This window comes from Nothoprocta perdicaria, unplaced genomic scaffold, assembly GCF_003342845.1.
Source record: "Nothoprocta perdicaria isolate Ctin4 unplaced genomic scaffold, notPer1 scaffold_16, whole genome shotgun sequence".
In the NCBI taxonomy this organism is placed as follows: domain Eukaryota; kingdom Metazoa; phylum Chordata; class Aves; order Tinamiformes; family Tinamidae; genus Nothoprocta; species Nothoprocta perdicaria.
Window position 1 is genome coordinate 1,922,658 of NW_020454760.1, and position 17,885 is coordinate 1,940,542.

General features: G+C 42.0%; 1 long non-coding RNA gene across 1 annotated transcript; it reads left to right on the forward strand.

Annotated features, from left to right (window-relative positions):
- Positions 1-1,420: 1,420 nt before the first annotated feature.
- LOC112944109 lies at positions 1,421-9,209 on the forward strand. The gene is made up of 3 exons (XR_003248715.1): positions 1,421-1,568; positions 8,479-8,565; positions 9,151-9,209. It is a non-coding gene; the product is annotated as an uncharacterized LOC112944109 (long non-coding RNA).
- Positions 9,210-17,885: the final 8,676 nt, after the last annotated feature.

The following is a 17,885-nucleotide window of genomic DNA, read 5'->3' on the forward strand; positions in this document are numbered from 1 at the left end:
CACAGATCGGTGCGATAATAGGTCAGAGGAACATAACATGGCTCTTAACCTGTGAGAAACTCCAGGTGGGCAGTAGGAAGAAAAGCCGAATGAGGCATTAAAACCTGGGCACCATGAGGGGTGTTTTACACGTCTAGTCAATGGTGGGCATGTGATGGGAGTTTGCAGGAGAGATGCTGGCTTTGAGTAAGGAGGAGCTCTGGGCCTCTCGCTGCAGAAGCAGCTAGGGACAGCACTAGCCAAGTACTGTGTGCTGCCAGCATGTGCAAGCATTTTAATTGCATTTAATGTGAAGATTGTGGCTACAGCAGTGCCGATGGTCAACTCTTCTTGCTGACGATCCCCTAAAATCCCACCTGCGTCTGCTTACCCTGCACACGGCACAAATCAGGGGCTCTTGGTTCCTGACAAAGTGCTTGGTAAAAAAGTGCTTTTTAGAGGATATAAAGACTTCCTTAGCAGAGAAGTGATGCTCCAAAAGCTTCATCCTCCTCCTGGGCTCTATCCAGAGAGGCCAATGCACCTTTGGCCCAGATGGACACGGCTGATCCGTCCTGCTGTCACCTGCCCAAACCTGACCTGTGTCTCCAAACCTGCATAGAGGTGTGCATAAGAGCAGGAAGCTCAAGTTAAAAAGGGGGAGATGTCCCTGTGGTGACCGTGGCTGCAGAGCCTCCCTGTGCTGCGCCTGGCTCTGCGGGGGCACAGATATTAAGCTCTTTAATTCTTTCATGGTTTAATGATATTTAAATGGCTCAAATAGCTTCAATAAATGAATACATTATGAAGATAGTGTTTGAGAAATTACAATAAACCATAATGGACTTAGCAGTTCATTAGCTTCGTAAATGTCACCTTGTTATTAAAAGCACAGGTAAAGGCAGTTTGACAGCAGCATCCATTAGTGCCTGGCCCAGGGAACTGCGCGTGTGCCGCTCAGCGTGGTCAGAAACAGCGACTCCCTCCTAGGGCATCGCAGCCGTTTCCCTGCCCGCCCTCGCTCCTGCCTGCCCCCCATGGAGCCCCCTGCTCATCCCGGCCGCCAGAGATGTGCTTCAGGTATCGCGAGTTGTTAAAGTAATTAGCTAATGCCTAAAGAGTGGTTTGAAGAGGAGAAGCATTAAGCAAATAGGAAGTAGTGTTAACACTATTGTTAATAAATATGGGAGCATGATCCATAATAAAAGCCTGGGTGATTAAGTGTTTTTCACTGTATTGCTCTCCCAAGACCCTTGAAAAAAATAACGAAAATTAACAGGCTTTCCTCTGATTTCTCGATTAAGCTTCAGGTACTGTAGGTAGCTCAGATTTTTATTTCTCTGAAAAATAGGCTAGGAAGACTGAAATACAAATTTTATACTTTATACATGAGGAGGATGAAGATGATCAAGAGGTGAAGCATCTACTTCACAGCCTTGGATACATCATGGGGCTGGATGTGTTCCACCAAATGGTCACCATTGGAGTTCTTGGAATAAGATGGAAAGGTGGATAAAGAAATCTGGGTGGCAGCAATAAGCTTTGGAACTGGAGGCTGTGCACAGTGGAGCGAAAAGCAGTTCCTTTACGTAAGTACATTACTTTAATTGAAAACAAAACATCCCTAAGTTTCCTGAGAACAAATTGTATTGTGGGCCGTAAGGGAATACAAGAAGCAAGGCTTTGCATCATCTCCACGTGCAGCCCCTCCTGCCTCCTTAAAGTCAGTAGGAGACATTTTTATTGACTTAAATAGACTTTGGATTTCACGCCTTGGTTTCCAGCATTTGAATGTGTCGACTGCGGTTTCTTCTCTGGCCACCTTTAATGTAGTGGTTGGTCATGAGATGTGCAGTGGCTTGAACTGTTGCAGACAGTCCCCAAAATTGCAGAGAAATGCTCTATTGTACCCCACATATGCAGTAAGGTGACCCCAGAGTATTTGCTGGAGTCTCTTTTAGTCCTGCTTATTGTCACTTAAGAGACTAAACAAGAACCAATAGCTCTTCTAGCAGTAATAGTAAATTATAGTTATGGTGAACACAACTACCTCATTACATCTAGTCAGGGTCTGTTTCTCTTTTACAGCTCTAACTGTAGGAAAGTGTTGTTTTTTAATTATGAATGAGGACTCATAGGAATCTGAGCTTTCCTATTTACATAAACATGATAGACAATTAATCTTCTATAAAGTAACCAGAGTGGTATTCAAAACTGACAGACTCCTCTGGAAGCACATTAGAGGAGGCCCACAGGATAGTCATATCATAGTGCGTTTTAATGGTACTTTGTTGCATAGAAAAGTATAAACAGCAGGAAAATGGGTAATTCCTTTCTTCTCTTTTTTCTTTCACCTAATTTTATGCTCTATGATTCTTTCAGCAACAATTGATGCATGGATTTTTATATGCTGAGCAATGGGGGTGAATACTATGTCAGAGTAATGAAAATAGCTAAGATTAGCAAAATATGATGAATTTTTATTGAGATTGCTTGTCGCATCACCTCTATCTGAAATTTTTATGATTTTCAAAAAAGTCTTTGTGCTGATGTTGCAGTGTAAATAAGGGAGTGATAAAGAAAAATTGACCTTGTATAAGTGTCATTATTAGTCCTGCTCAATAGGCATCTTTTTGGTTTTAATAGTTTGCTGGGGCTATGATATATGACCTGCCTATATTTTGCTAAATGTATTTATTGGTCAGAAGGGAAAATAGCTGAAAATGTGAGGATTCTGACAGCAGGAGAGAAATTTCATCTTATCTGTTGGTGAATATGCAAAGCCAAAGGCAGTCGCATTAAAATCAATGGCAATTATTTGTAAACACAAAAAGTTTTACATTGTATGGAAAAGGGGCCATAAACTAGCACCACAAGCCAGTTAAAGTGCTGAATCTTCCTTTATTTACACTTTGTTGAATCTTGGGAGGTTGTTACATCCAAGATATTTTAGACCAGTACCGTTATATGTTCAGCAGTGCAGAGGTATTTGTGAGATGAATTAACTTCCGAATGTTATAGCAAACTTGCCTTTTCACATGGAAACTCTTGCCTGTGTCTGCCTCATCCAACAGAATATAATAAAAAGTGGAAATCATAATAAATATCTTACATAAAATGTAAAGTTAATGATAGATGCACTATGTTCAGTAAGTTTGAACTACCCACTACCAGTCTAGGATTAGATCTGCCTGTAAGTCCTATTGCAGTCCTATTGTCTGACTTAGGCCTGGCTAAGCCTCTGGTGACACTTCTGCCCACACCACTACTGAGCAATTTCTGATTTTTCTTTTATGCCATCTTATTAAGACTTACAAAAAAATAACTGTGAAACAAAAGCCCCTATCAACTGTGGAGAGCAATTAATATTGAATAGTACTATTAACAACAACAAAAAAGCATGGGAATACTTTAAATCACTTGTTCTACTTGCCAGCAGCGTTATTGGTATACGCAGTCATGCAAGGTACCAAATTATATGCAAATGCCACTTTGTCTCGAAAATAATGTCCTAGAAATAAAATACTTCCTGACAGGAAAGTATTTTCATCATGCAGAAAATCAGCATTTACATTCTTCATTTAAGAAGCATTTAGGCGAGGATTCACAAAGTTGAAAAACATACTTTGGGTATGTGTGTTTTTTAAAGCCAGACTGAGTTGCTGTCTTTATGTCCTCAAATTAATGTAAATGATCGTTTTGCTCTTCTTAATAACTGCAAACAATTCTAACGTATTCAGACGATCATAATTCAGGCAGCTTCGCGACGAGCCCTTCCTGGCTCTCCGGGATGCATTACACGCCAGAGCTTTCAGCCTCCTATTGATTGATTCTTTGCAATAGACCTTAAAAATCCATTAAGAAAGAAGTTAGATGTGAATTAATTCTAAACCCTTTGTTGGTATGTGTGGCTGAAGAAAGCCCTCTTAAAGCCATTAATCATAACTCAAAATAGACTCCTAACTTTAAAATAAACTTTACAGTAAAGAAGGGAAAGCGCCGTGCAGGCATTTAGCTCCATGGTCCCCTTTCCCCACTGGGCAGCAAGGGTGTTTTTAACTGTTCGTGAGTGTATTTTCACTATTTTTTTCCAAGTATGTTGTTCTGGTTAAAAATAGCTTGAAATGCAACCATCTGTGCCAAAACTGAAGTAGATTGTTATTTAATAGATAGGATATGTCGCCAACTTAGAAAAATATGAAAAGCAAAAACAACGAAGCTTGGCATCTCCTGCCAGGTAACACCATTAATCAGGCAAAACTTAATTTAGGACACTAAAAAAACTCCAAAAGCCTTGTGAAATCTTCACCCATTATTAATTACTAAAATTGATATTGCACTAGACCGTTCATATACCCACTGCTCCCCAGAACATCTCAGTCTTCAAAATGAAGTTATGAAAACTTTAAATTAAAACCAAGATACAACAGAAATGATGTAAGCAAGCTGATATTAAATAGAAACATGGAGAAATTTTGTCTAAAAGGGTAGCTGCACTTTTGTTTTGCAGTCTTGTTCTGTGTCTATAGTTTGTGTTTATTAAGCCATGCAAAGTGGAATGTTCTTGATTCCTGTGTGTGCCAAGGATGGGACAAGGACCATCTGTCCCTCCTGGTGCCTGGCCTGCCCTTCCTGCTTTGGGGTCCTCGTTCCTGATGGAGAAGAGACCTTTTGTCATAACAACTATGACAGGGCTGTGGATCTCTGTGTTAAAACAGGAGGTTTTTGTCTGAAAGCTTAGCAAGGAAAATCAGACAGTGCGTCTTCAAAGACCTGAAAGTGAACTTGGTGGGGGGGGCGGGGGGAGACATAGAAAAATATTTCTGTCTTTCCCCAGAGGTCCCAGGTACAGTAGTAAATTGCTCAAGTAATTGAACTGAAGCTGCTGAGCTGTGTAATAGCCATTAATCCTTCCATGCTCGGAGGACGTGTGGGATCCGAGACAAGTGTGCCGGGCTGGGACGCGTGGCATGGCAGCAGCGCAGGTAATTTCCAGGTGGTTACTAAAATCCTGAGAGCTTTATGTCAGCTGGAGAGTAATTGGCTTGTTGAGTTAGAAAGCAAAAGGAAAAGCAGATGCGTCAGGCTGTAGAAGAGCAGGATTGAGCAGGGGTTGCTGCACTGGGTCGTGCAATCCATGGTGTCTTCCAGGCAGGCTTCAGGGAGCACCCATTCTGCATATGTATGTGATAGGCTGTGATATAAAGCACAGGGAAACTTGGAATAATGTCCCAGCGCATGGTTGGAAGTAGTTAAGCTGTGCAATTTGTTAAGAAAAGTTACTTTGAAGAACTATGCTGCAAATTTTGTTGCTGGAAGCGGGTGGATTGATTTCCCGTCTCATTATGCGCTCTCCTGCCTCATTATACGATCCGGCTCCATGCAGCATGATGGATTGGGCTACTGTCCTTTCCCTGATGGGCAATGCCATGCGGAATAAGGGGTTTCTTGCTCCAGTGCTTTGGGACAAGCTTGCTTTTAAACTCTACTAGATCTTGTGGACCTTACCCAAGAGCTACGGGAGCTTTCGGTGGTTGTGTGGGGACGTGTCTTGGCAGGACATGGAGACATCTGACATGCTCTGAAGGCCCATAAGGTCCATGTGTTCAGGGGACGTGTTTTAATGCCCTTGCAGAGCATGTTGCATTGATCACTAGTGAAAAAGAATAAATTTTGCAGAACCAGCTGTAGCATGGTATCTGTGCAGTGAAAACTCTACCATTGTTAAGCCAGACATTGTTGTTTCTATATAGTTTTCTCCTTAATTTGCATAGCAAATAGCAAGAAATACCTCTGGCTATATTTTAGCCCAAACCAAGCAATCTCATTTGAGCGTTTTCTCCAGGATGGAGGTTGCATTATCATCATGCATGCTGAGGCAAAATCCAAACTGCTTGCTGAGTGGCAAGAACTGACTAGAATAAATAAATAAAAGCCCAGATGTATCTGTCCTTGGTGCAGATGTGTTGAGTGCAGTAGGAGCTTGCAGCACTGCTGGGAGGTCAGGAGTGATGGCCACAAAGCTGCTGCATTTCCTGCAGAGGTGAGGAAGGACATGATTCACAGAGCATAATTCATCTGACAGATGCTTCTTTTCCTTCCTTTCTGCGTCTTTCTGCATCTTCTCTTTGAGTGAGTGGCCTTTGCTATGTGTTAGAGCAGGAGCCTGATGCAACCCTTTGCCACTGGTTGTCAACACCAACGTTAATTTAAAAAAAAAAAAAAAAAAAAGAAGGTTCTAGATGCTGTGATGAGTTTCTAATGCAAATGCAGAGTTCTGATTTAAAGCAGCAATGAACTGACTTTTTCTCAAAGTTTTGTGAAATCCTCTGGTGGGTTTCTCAGGACATCCACCACAGATTTCTTTAAGCTCTTTCTGCAGTGCTTGTGGTCTCTTCTCCTAATTGGTGGTGGGTATTGACTCCTTCCTTCTCTGTCGGGTTTATTGGCTCCCAGCGATGAAATTAGTGCAGACAGTTGTGTACAGTGCGATCTTTCCAGGTGCATCCCAGCAGTCCGCCTGCTGCCCCAGGAAACCTTCCTTCTCCTATGCAGCTGTAGAATCTTGAACCCAAGATTTTTACAGATTTACGGAGGAATCTGCGTTTCCCATTGCCAACTGTACTTGGAAGAGGCTGTGTCCTCGAGCAAGTTGCCTGGCTTTTGCACCACAGAGCATCAGCTGGATTGTTCAGGGAGCCCTGGAGAGCAAGAGGGAGTACTTGTTCACTCTGTATTACCTGTGAATCCATCCCTGGCATAAAAAACTCCCTCTTTTCTGTTGGAGCCCTGTCTCTGGACCTGGTTGTCATTTCTTAATAGGCTTTCTTAAAAGGCCAAGGCTGAAGTGGATGGGGTTATTTTGCTCAGTTATTCAAAGAAATCTTGTCCTTCGTAAGGGCAGTAACTCCCACTAAAAAAGGCAAATTTATTATAAAAGAGAAAAAAATGTGAGGAATTGAGCAAAGAAACTTGATTAATGGTATTCTGAGGCATGCCTCTTTAAAGGCTGTTTCATGCGGTTTTCTTGGTGCTTCTCCAAGTACAGTTGTGCATGTGTTCCTTAAATATCCAAAAATACAGCATAGGGACACAAATTAGAAAATAAACCTGTGGTTTATCTATCAATTCCACATTTCTCCAAAGAAAGAGGCTCAGAACTCTCCCTAACTAAAGCGTTTACAATAATACAGGCAGAGCAGAAACAACTGCAAGAGACACCGAGCTCCAAAGCAAATAATCTGCGTGATTTTTCTGTCGAGTTTTGAAGGTTATTGTGATGAATCAGTAGTCTTTTCTGGACATTTGTATTCCTCAGTAGGAGAGGTTGTGCTTTAATAGAGGTACCATGACTACAGAGTAGTATTTCACATCACTATTCACATTATGCTGGCATCTAAAATTTTGAAGAAGATGGGTATTTATTCTTCCTGCTAGAGGGTATCTGGCTTTAGGAGTGACAATGAGATAAAGTGAGTAATTAGCCCAAAGTCCTCCCAAAGACGCTGTGGATGTTTGTGTCAAGTGAAACGAAGGAAGGTGTAGTTTTTACGTTTAGTGTGTAATCTAGTCCCAAACTTTTGTTTCTTTATTTGAAGTATTTCATATATGCTGAGGGGGAAGGGGGAAAAAAAAGTCAACCTGGCTCTAGAAAGCTGAAGGACTGGCCTCTGGCACCTCCCAAACCCTGCAATGATGGGCAGAATTGTAGGTTTTCCTCGAATGCAGTGGGTCTGCACTGTGTGCTACCTTGGGCTGTGTCTTAGTGGCTCCAGTCTTGAAAAGATTGGAAATATGTGAGCAGTCCTGGATTTCTTTGTTCTTAATAAAATGTCTGCAGAGTAACTTGGCAAGGTAAGGATGCTGGTGTTGCTGGAATCTCCATCTACTCAGGGTGTCGTGAAAAATGGATTTGAGACTGCCCAAAGTCACTCTAGCTCTGGGGTCAATTATTTTTTTTTTAAGGTATGCTAGTAGTTTACAAAGAAATTGATTTTTTTTTTTTTTTTCCTGAAAATTAGTGTTTCAGTCCCTGACTCAGTGAGTGATGATTCTTTAGTGATTTCGTTTAGTTGTTACTGGCTGAAGGAAAGATGAGGAAATCGAGCCCCTGGGACTTCCACTGCTCCATGGAAAAATGTGCCGATCAGCGGATCGGTTGTAATGAGCTGCACAGGGCCCCCGGGATGGACGCTGGGGCTGGTTGTGCTGGACACGCAGCAGGGCTCAAAATGGGAACATAAACGGTCCGTAGGCTCCCTGCTTATCTGTAGTTGAAATGGGTTCTTGCACCTCTTACCCTTCTACTGTATTAATGTGTTATATAGAATTGTGAAAAGTGTAGCACTGTGAAAGTCTTTTCTACTTCATTGTTTATTTATTTATTTTCCTCCTGACAGCTTCAATGTGTCTGCTTCCTTATTTCTTTCTTCTTTATGGTGTTTCATGTTCTCACCAACTGCCGCAGTTTCATTTCGTTTCTCTTGTATTTTCCTTAAGGCATAATCCAAAAATAGGATCCAGTTCTCCAGCCAGATACCTGTGGACTGGTGGAACGTTGCTGATCTTGGAGATCTTACTGCTCAGGTGAGTGACAAGGCTTTCCTCTCGAGTCGGGTATGATCACTGTACGGGCTTTCTAGGTATAGGATGGATTTTTTTTCTATTGAAAATAAGTATTGTGGCCATCAAGAGATGTGCAGCCGGTCTGGGCTCTTCCCTATTGCGATGGGCTGGTGGCAGCAGGGGATGTTCCTGACGTGCCAAGGGAATGGGATATCTAGGCAATAAAGGGGAAATAAGCTTTGGGAAATTATTATACCCATCAGGTTGCTGGAAATGGTTAAAATTGCAAAAATGCTTTCTATTGTGGAAAGTTTCATTAAAAGTTGATTCTTTGAGTTCAGTCTCAATTTAATAAGAGATAGTGTCTCCAACTTCTTAAAATTTAATTTGGTAGTTTATGAAGGAAATAATTAAAGCATGCTGTGCATCAGTCACTTTTTATTTCATAGAAAGTCTGTAGAAATGTATCATTCGTGTGGCAGCTGGAGCCTTTATTGGCCTGCAAACTTTATTTGTTCTTATTGACACAACATTCGCTAATCCAGAGTAAATGGGAAGGAAATTATTGATTTTTTTTTTCTTTTTTTTTTCTTTTTTTTAATAAAGGTTAATTTTGACCTTGAGGCTAGATAAAATGAGAGTTGGTGGAAACCTTGGAAAAGTTATGACTTTATGGGGAAAGCAGCTGGTGCTGTGCTCAAGAGCAGACTGATGCTACGTGTCTGGGGAAGGTGAGCAGTGAGAGAAATGAATTGAGGCCAAACCCCTGTTTTTTTGCGGTATTATTGCTCTACCTTGCAAACCCTAACCCAGAGGGGTTTGCCATGAGCTCTTGGGAGGCTGCATTTGCATCTGGGATGGTTTTAGTCAAGCTGCTTTTCCATCGCTCTTTGGACATGCTGCAGTTTTCAGTAGCTGCCTCAAGCAAAGGCTGCCCGCGGGTCTGATGAGCCCTCAGCTCGTCAAGCGCTCGACGAGCGCTGCAGCAAGTACCCAGGTCTTCAGTGGGCAGCCCTGCATCTTCATGAGCATTTTTCAAATTAATCAGCTCTTAAGTGACCTGGTAATTGTGTTTTATTTTAGATATGTAGACATTGGTCTGGTGAATCCATCCCAGCCTTCCTTTGCTTAAGAGCTTCCCTTGGGCCATGTCCACAAGGGACCACGGTGGGATTTGGTCCCTCTGCCAGAGAGGAAGATCATGGATGGCTCGCCTGGAGTCCTGGCTCCCGGCAGCAGATAGGGCACTGTGATGAAGGACTTCTGGAAGACGTGTGCTGAGGCCACCTTGGTGTTCCTGGTCAGTGACATCCTCCTGGGAGGAAAGAAGCACAGCCAAGGCAATGAAAGCACTGCATTAAATTCAGAGCAGATTTTGACTGGACAGCTTTGTGCCTTACATCTGGAAACTGTAGTACCAACAATAATGTTGTTCAAAATATGATCGTTTCTGGCCACAAAGAGCTATAGGGTCATTCAGCCTTTTGTGCTCAGGATATTACAATATGCAGCAATATAAAAGTGAATAATTTAAGAAGGACTGGAAAGACATCTTATTTTTCCTCCAGGGTTGCTTAATTAATTTCTTTCAACCTTTTTATACTGTTTGATGAATGTTATTTCAAACTACTGTCAAGGGAACAGTGAGGAGGGAAAAATGAACCACCTACATACTGCTCCTAATACAATTGCCTCTCCCCTGAACAACAGAATTAGAAAAATAGGTGTTAGTGTGTGAGCCTGACAGAGAGCATTTATAATAGTCATACATGCTTCAGTTTTAATTACGCTTGTCAGCGCATTTTATAAAACAAGAAATTATGTAAGTTAAATAAAAAGCCAAGATAGGCCGGGATATTTGAGGCTCTCCTTTCAAACAAACAAAAACATTGTATTCCTGTCTGTTATGCCTGTTACCCATAGACCTTTTATGCTGTGCTCATGTTAATAGAGAAATGAGCCCATCTGGCAGTACAGATTTTTGTTGTTGGAGGGAGGGTTATTGGGCCTCTTCTTGAGGAAATCTAACAAAACTGGAGAATTGTACAGTGTTTTGTATGGAGCAAAAAAGACTCCAGACTGAATCAAGTGAGCGTCTTTTCATGCCCTGTTCTTATCATGCTCAAATTCAAAGGCTAAATATTTGCATTTGCTCATGCTTCAGGTTCTGGTGGTACTTGGAGGCACTGGAAGATGGCAGAAGCAATATCCTTGTTCCAGAAATGATAATACAAATAGTTACTGTAGGAAAAAAAAAAGGAGTAATTCTTTCTGTTTTGAAGATGGAAATCGTAGCTGCCAAGCAATCACAGCAAGGAGCCTGTGCTCCCATGGCTCTGTACCGAGGCGCAAGTCGGAGAGCATCATCCGGATGGAGCCCAACCGCTTCAGTCCATGGCACTTGGCTGCCCATCAGCCCCGAAGATGAGGCCATTTGAAGTGATCTTCAGTGCCAAGGGTCTTCAGGACAATGCTCAGGTTGTTCTCAAGCCCATGGTGCACAGCCAGTGAGCTTGGCCTTGGTGTAGCTGCTCTTCCAGCTCGGCTGGCCATGACATTTCTCAACTGAAGGCTTCTTCAGGAATAATTTAGGAATGAAGTTTGTCTTTAAATAGAGCCTCGTTTCTTCTTCTCACGTTTATTTGCTATTTCAAAAAATCTTTGCTGAATAATTTATCAAAATAACCCCTTTTCTCTACTCCTTTTCTGAGTAGGACGTGTGAGAAGTTTCTGCTGCCTAATTGGAGGTTCTTAGAAGAACTTTATGCTGTGAATACGCATGAATGCAAAGTATCTGCTTTATGCATATTTGCTCTGACTTGAATGTGTTACTCCTGGAAAACCTTCTGTTCTACTGAATGTCTCTACCCCAAAAATTCCCCGTTACAATATTTGTGGAAAAACAAGCAGACAAAGGACAAGGACACAGTTGAAGTGTCTTAATTTGCAAGCATATTTGAATATTCATGGTGCATATTTTAATATTCACCCATTTTCTCCTCAAGTGAATGCAGCACCTCTATTTTAAGGTAGAGTGCATCTCTGGCAATTTATTTTATTATCAGAAGCATCCTGTCAGAAAAAGAAAAACCCAATGCAAGGTTTGACCAGCAGAAGTCCTAGTGTATGACTGAGGCCTTAAACTCATAAATCACCAAGACTTTTTCCCCTAGCTGGGTAGCATGAATAGTGAATATTAAAACAGAATATCCAGTCTGCTCGGGGGCACCTATGGAAGCTGCAAACCCACAGCTTGTATCCCAAAGCAGCCAGGGCTGGATGTGATGCATCCAACCCTTCCCTAGCGCTTTGAGTCGCTTTTCATCACATGTTGTGCTTAGAAGACCCATATCCTGAACTATTTAAGGGGAGGAAAGGATGAAAGCACTTTGGGTCCAGCCAGGGAGAAATTGGTATTCAATTTGCTCTGTTCAGGAGCAGGGTCTAGCCTGGTTCTTCCTGTTGCTGCTCCCCCACTGAGAGCTTTTTGGATCATCTTGGAAGTAAATTCCCTCCTACAGGTCATTTCAGCACTTCTACCCTGTACTGATAAATGGTGTTGCCAGCAAAAGGTGACTTTTTTCAGGACTGGCAAACTGTATTTCTTAACTGAAAGCTTATTTAAAATACAGTTGCAAAAAAAAAGAGACTTATGCTGGTAACTTTTTTCATTTTTTAAATCAGGTAGGAATAAAGGGAAGAGAGATTTGCATCTCCCATGTAGTAGTTGGAAACACAGCTCTGATTACCTTGGGTTGTGTAATTTTTCTTTTCAATCCACCCTGGACCCCCAGCACTCGGCCAGATGCAGCAAACATTGTTATTTTTGCATGATATGTCCTTTGGTTCCCCTAAACCCAAGTCTTTCTACTCATCTGCTCTTGAAGGGTGCAGACACTGCCAAAATGTCCTTGTGGCTCCTTGATATTTCGAGCTGTGTCAATCAGAGTGACGCCAACTCCTGCCGCTTCTGCCCGTGGCCCTGGTGCAGCAGCTGTCAGAGCTGCTAGGTAGGAGCTATTTTGGCAGCCCTAAGAGCTATGCTGTATGTACCAGAGATCCTTGCAGGCCCTCTGGATCTAAACTTATAATTTAGTTAGTCCAAAAATTATGAGAATTGTGTTGGTTGAATGATTTGCATGTTTAGAGTCTCTGTTAAATAACTGCTTTTTTTGTAGGTGCAAGGTCTTCCTGCAGTGCTCGGTGAGGTCCATGGAAAGGAGGTACTGCATGGCTTCAAAGAGCATTTGATTCAAACCAACCGAGAATTTCTACAGCAAAGGTGATTTTGGTCAAATCGGAGGAAATTTTTAAAATTAACTGAATTCTAATTCTTCCATGTGTCTGTGGGAAGTGCAGTGCAGTTGATGCCTACTTTGTTTTTCTGCAGAAATGTCGTATATACCCTACAAGAGTAATCTGTTTTCAGAAACAGGTAATTCATGAACCGTTTTGAAGTATAATCTGAAAATCTCAATATGACATTTTATTTCTTGCACTGTTATATCCGCAGACTTCTTTGTTCTGTGCCATACTTCCTTGTTCGTACATTCATTGAACTGTGCTAGCAAATAACTTGTGGGAGGAAAAAAAAGTTATCACCAGCTCCTGTTTTATTACTCAGTGCAGTTACAGGATGGTGCCTAGATGTGCCAGGAGGGAGAAGGAAGAAAAGTTGTCAAGTTTATTGAAACTGTTTGCGAAGTCAGCGTGAGCTACCATAAAAGAATTCAATTCCCCAAGCAGCCAAGCGCCTCTCCTGTAGAATCTGTCCAATTTAAAAAATGTGAATGCCAGAAGCAGTTGTCCTTGTTGACACGTGAATGTCTCGACCATGGATCTTTGAGGTAATGGGATATTTTGGCATCAGAGATTAGATGACATCTATAGAATGAGTGTATGTATAGGATAGACCTCTTGGTATGGTGGGAGGGAAGGTGCACGATACTCTAGGTCTTATCTCAGTCCTGTGTGATTAATATAAATATATGAAAGCATCTGGTTTTCGTGTTTGACCCTCAGAGAGTGAGGGTGAGGACAGGGAACAACTGTGTGTCCTAAAGCTAAGTGGACTTCCAAGGAATCAGCATGTTTGCCTCAGACTTTGTCCTGACCTTCACAATCTCAGGGGAAAGCCATCTGGCCAGGAGGGAGGTTTCTCTGGGGTTTTCAAACTAGGTTTATTTCCTCCCTCCCTATTTCGATGACCTCTCTGTTTATGTGGTTCAGGTATGTGCCTCAGCATGGCAAAGAAGAGAGAAGAGCAGCTGTGTTTCCCTGCGGTGCAGCCCATCTCTAGCACAGCATCAATCTCGTTATTGCGAGGTGCAATATCAAGGATGGATGCTGCCAGTGGTGTTGAGGACGATGGCACACTGCACTATTTCTGGGATTAATAGTTCCATTTATTTTCAGATAGTTTGCAGAGCAGATGCCACCTGGCATATAGACTATGCACTGCTAAATCAAATTGAATAAATGAGTCCAAAAGATTATCTGGAATTACTTCACACTCCACACTGTCGCTGCAAGGCACAAGCAGCAACATTCGCTATTATTTTTTTCATTGTAAGAGGCAGTTCACTCACTCATGCACTATTCACTCTGATGAATTTTGGGCCTGTGCAGCCCTGTGTTGCAGGGAGCATCCCAAGGCCTCGCTGGGAGGGAGCTCCTGCTGGAGGCTCCTCCCCAGGAGCCAGGGCAGCACCCGCTTCACTATTGCAAGTTAGTGGCGCTCCAAGTATAACTTGACTGCAATTCAGAAGGTTACTAAAAGGAAATGAATACGGAGCTATAAGATAAGGAGAGAAGTGTGTTTACTAAGAGTAAACACAGGCAGGCAAGTCCCTTATCCATTTCATCTGTGGTTTATCACCACGGAAGACAAGTGGAAAGGGAATCATATCTAGTTTACAAGAGCAGATTGGATTAAGCTTTCAGGAAGGTCTTGTGGGAACTACTCCCATTTTGCTTTATTTATTTATTTATTTATTTACAGATAAGCCTAGCTCTTTCAAGCTGTTTTGAAATCTGTTCATCAGACTGTTGGCTACAGGGAGGGAGGGAGGATGACCAGTACCTTGTTTTTTTAAGAAAGAATTCACCTTTGACTTCTGCAAAGGAATTAGGAGGCCTAGCATGAAATAGCTAATGAAATACTGGAGAGGCCTTGGGGTGCTTGAGTTGATGTACTATAGTGCTGGTGTTTCTTACAATAACTCTTTGCTGATGAAAACAACCTTGGAATAAGCCCTCTTCAAGATGCATCTAAATGAAAGGTAGGTGGAAGAAAAGTAGCAAAGAGCAACGTGCAGCAGCACATGTTGGTGTTTCCCATTTGGCTCTGAGAGCTGTCATCATGGACCTTAGTTTCCTTGCAGGAGTCGAGAAGAGAAAGACATCTAGTCTCTGAAACATCCTAAACAGCTCAGTGTTCTTGTTTGAAATAGTCCTGACTCTTCTGTACTTTATTTCTGTACAAAGTGCAGTTCTGTGGTATCGAAGCTCAGGATACTTTGTGGTGCCCTGGTGCAGGGACGGGATGCCCCTGCTTTCAATATGATAAAATCTGCATCTTTGTCAGTGCAGCTATGCCGCCTGCATTGGATTTGTGTTAGTAGACATAATGTAGTCTTGCCTGCATCATAGTCAGTTATGAGTATTTTTGGAGGGTGGGTGAATTATTCAGATGGTTCATAAGTATTTAAAGTATTTACTATCTAAGATATTTCTCTTTATTTTTAAGACTTTTTCAGGTATCTCATAATTTGTTTTATGTGTGAAAAATATGCACTTATGGCATATTATATATTATTTTAGTAAGAGCTTAACTTAGAAGAAGCGATCACAAATGAAAACTCATCACCTAACACCATACTCTGCTAAAGGAACAGGAAGAAAATCTCCGTGTTTCTGCAGCCCTCTGCAAGCCTCTGCATCCCTACAGAGCCCTGCATCTCTGCAGACCTGTGAAAAGGCTCCAGCAGGTAATTGCAAGGACATTTACAGCAGCTTTTGGACCTGAAACAGAGGTAGATTTCCCTGCTTTCTTGTGTTGAGGAGGCAGGTGGTACCTCTTTCTTGGTTGCTAATGGCCAGTGGTGATCAGCACAGCTTCTTTTCAATTAGTCTGGACCTTTTATTCTCAGGGAGCACATGCTTCTTTTTAAAAACCTTTTCTTATCTCTCTGGTTACAGTTGTATCTGCTGCATCTTTGAGCTCCTAGGTGCTACAAGATATCTCCTAGATACTGAATCTTGTCGTTTTTGATAAATCTCTGTGAACCTTGGAGCTCCGTTGAAACTGCAGTTCAGCATCCTGAAGTGCCAGTTTCATCTATTTCTAACATTGAGAAAGGGTGAAAAAGGGAAAAAAATCATAGCTTTGTGCCAGTAATAAGCATGGGAAGGAACTGTCTTTCAGAAAATAATTCAGTCTCTGGGGTATTGGAGACTGCTTTTGAGCCTCGTGTTTAACGGAGCCTAAGGCAGGGGAAGTACCTTGTTCTTGTGGATTATATATAAAGAATGCTTTTCCTCCTAGAATATATTAAATTGTAGTTGCATGTTACTGTTTTCCGCACTGAAAGTACAAGTAGAACAGTCTTCCCTTGGAAAATCTATGAGTTTCTTCTGCTTTGGCAAAGTTAGTTCAGCAGAGAGGCCCTTGACATAATTAAAGAGTTGAAACTTCTTCATGTGAACATGCCCTTTGTTTTGTCCTGTGATCTGAGGGATTTGAGTATTAATTATGACGCTGGAAAAGTCAGTGGCAGCTGTTTTTGAAAGATGATTGATTACTCGCTAGGAAAGCTGGAGGAGAGTTTTAAACACAAAAATGGGTGCTGGGTACCTAATAGCCATTGGACAGCCATTAGCATGAGGTCACTGTGTCTTAGTCCCAAAACTTCCACTTGGATTCACTAGTGCAAGAGGAAAAAATTCACTATGTTTTCATAATTCTATCTGGGCTAAGACAGTCCTTAACACAGCAGTTGCCATCAGATTAAAGCCAGATGAATGCCACAGAAAATGAGAATTAAAATTCTGATGCTGATTCTTCCTAGTTTTCAAGATCAGACAAGGTTCATTTCCTCCTGCTTGCTAATCAGCAGCTTCGCTGCCTCTGGATGGGTTCCAGGTCTCCAAGATGTAGACAGGAGTTTTGGATGCCAGCACAGTGTAACAGTGGACAGCACAGTGTGCAGAAGATCTCCTAGCATCTAGAATATAGAGATAAATGCAAGTGCATCCATACGTCTGTCTAGAGACCAGTTATTAGGAATAAACAGGTTGACCACCATTTTGATGTTTAAATTCACCTGTCTAAACTACCATTTTCATTGTCACTGTGGTTGTGACACGGAAATCAATGCCTACAAAATCAAAATGCTTTGTCTAATAATCCTTTGTGCTCGGGTGTTCAATAGTTCATTAATCTTGCTTTGCATCTGGCAATACCAGGTGCAAATGAGAAAAAGAGCTCAAGGAAGTGAGTGAGTATATTCTACGCAGGGAAGGAATCCTCTTGCCTTGTGTCCACCTTTTCTGTCCTGCCACTTGAAGAACATGTGGTATGCCTGTAGTACGTGCACAGCTTCACTTCTGCTCTCTAAACAGCTTGGAGGGTGGTATGGGGTTTCACTTATTTCTGAACCCCAAGGGTGCTCAGTCTGAGCTGTATTCACACCATGGAAGTGCACATGCAGGAAGCCTCCCACAGCAGGAGCAGGAATGTCCCTTGGGTTGTGCCCCTCATCTAAAAGGCACTCATCCAAAGGCAAGTATTGCTTCCTGGCCAGGAGTCAGTGTGCCTTTGGCCAAGCTGACAGCATCCTATGTGCTGACTAATGACCTCTCTTGCTGGGCCATCTAGGTGCTCCTCACTAATTACTTGGGTTTATGTAGCTTGACGTGAGAGATTGGATTTTATCCCAGCAAGGTGGTGTGGCTTCAGGCCATGGTATTTTACTCTCACAATCCTGCCAAGTTCATTTGAGCTGAATTTTGTGGTCTGGTTCCTCTTAATCTGTGTCATTAAACTCCACTAATATGACGGGGACTATTTGTGTAGCACTTCTGTGTCCAAGTGGACTAAACCTAACTTAAGCACACCTTTGGTAACTTCAACTCTTTATCGTTAGTTAGAACTCCATGTGTTTTGATGAGTAGGTCAACATATAGTGTCATTAATCCAATATCAAATAATTAGTTTGGATTCTGGGATGCCACTCAGTTTCTTAAGCCATAATCATTCTATTTTTAAAGCAAGTTTTACTAATGGCCAGCACACAATAGTTTCATAATTCATCAAGCCAATAGTTGTGAGAAAGGTGTTC